We start from the raw sequence: 1395 nt of genomic DNA on the forward strand, positions 1-1395 counted from the left end.
AAATGTTCATCATCACTAGCCATCAGGGAGATTCAAATTAAAACCACATTGAGATATCACATTACACCAGTTAGAATGGCCAAAATTAGCAAGACAGGAAACAACATGGGTTGGAGGGGATGTGGAGAAAGGGGAACCCTCTTCCACTGTTGGTGGGAATGCAAGTTGGTGCAGCCACTTTGGAGAACAGTGTGGAGATTCCTCAAGAAATTAAAAATAGAGCTTCCCTATGACCCTGCAATTGCACTACTGGGTATTTACCCCAAAGATACAGATGCAGTGAAAAGAAGGGCCATCTGTACCCTAATGTTTATAGCAGCAATGGCCATGGTCGCCAAACAGTGGAAAGAACCAAGATGCCCTTCAACGGACGAATGGATAAGGAAGATGTGGTCCACATACACTATGGAGTATTATGCCTCCATCAGAAAGGATGAATACCCAACTTTTGTAGCAACATGGACGGGACTGGAAGAGATGATGCTGAGTGAAATAAGTCAAGCAGAGAGAGTCAATTATCATATGGTTTCACTTATTTGTAGAACATAACAAATAGCATGGAGGACATGGGGAGTTAGGAGAAGGCAATTGAGGGAAATTGGAAGGGTAGGTGAACAATGAGAGACTATGGACTCTGAAAAACAATCTGAAGGTTTTGAAGGGGTGGGGAGTGGGAGATTGGGGGAACCAGGTGGTGGGTATTGGAGAGGGCACGGATTGCATGGAGCACTGGGTGTGGTACAAAAACAATGAATACTGTTATGCTGAAAATAAATTTTTAAAAAATTATTTTAAAAAAACACATTGAGATACCACCTTACACCACTTAGAATGGCCAAAATTAGCAAGACAGGAAACATGTGTTGGAGAGGATGTGGAGAAAGGGGAACCCTCTTACACTGTTGGTGGGAATGCTAGTTGGTGCAGCCACTTTGGAGAACAGTGTGGAGATTCCTCAAGAAATTAAAAATAGAGCTTCCCTATGACCCTGCCATTGCACTACTGGGTATTTCCCCCAAAGATACAGATGGAGTGAAAAGAAGGGCCATCTGTACCCCAATGTTTATAGCAGCAATGTCCACGGTCGCCAAACTGTGGAAAGAACCAAGATGCCCTTCAACAGACGAATGGATAAGGAAACTGTGGTCCATATGCACTATGGAGTATTATGCCTCCATCAGAAAGGATGAATACCCAACTTTTGTAGCGGCATGGACGGACTGGAAAAGATTACGTTGAGTGAAATAAGTCAAGCAGAGAAAGTCAATTATCTTATGGTTTCACTTATTTGGGGAGCATTACAAATAGCATGGAGGACAAGGAGAGATGGAGAGGAGAAGGGAATTGAGGGAAATTGGAAGGGGAGGTGAACCATGAGAGACTATGGACTCTGAA

Source organism: Lontra canadensis, unplaced genomic scaffold (assembly GCF_010015895.1).
Source record: "Lontra canadensis isolate GAN:19392208 unplaced genomic scaffold, GSC_riverotter_1.0 scaffold35, whole genome shotgun sequence".
Lineage (NCBI taxonomy): Eukaryota > Metazoa > Chordata > Mammalia > Carnivora > Mustelidae > Lontra > Lontra canadensis.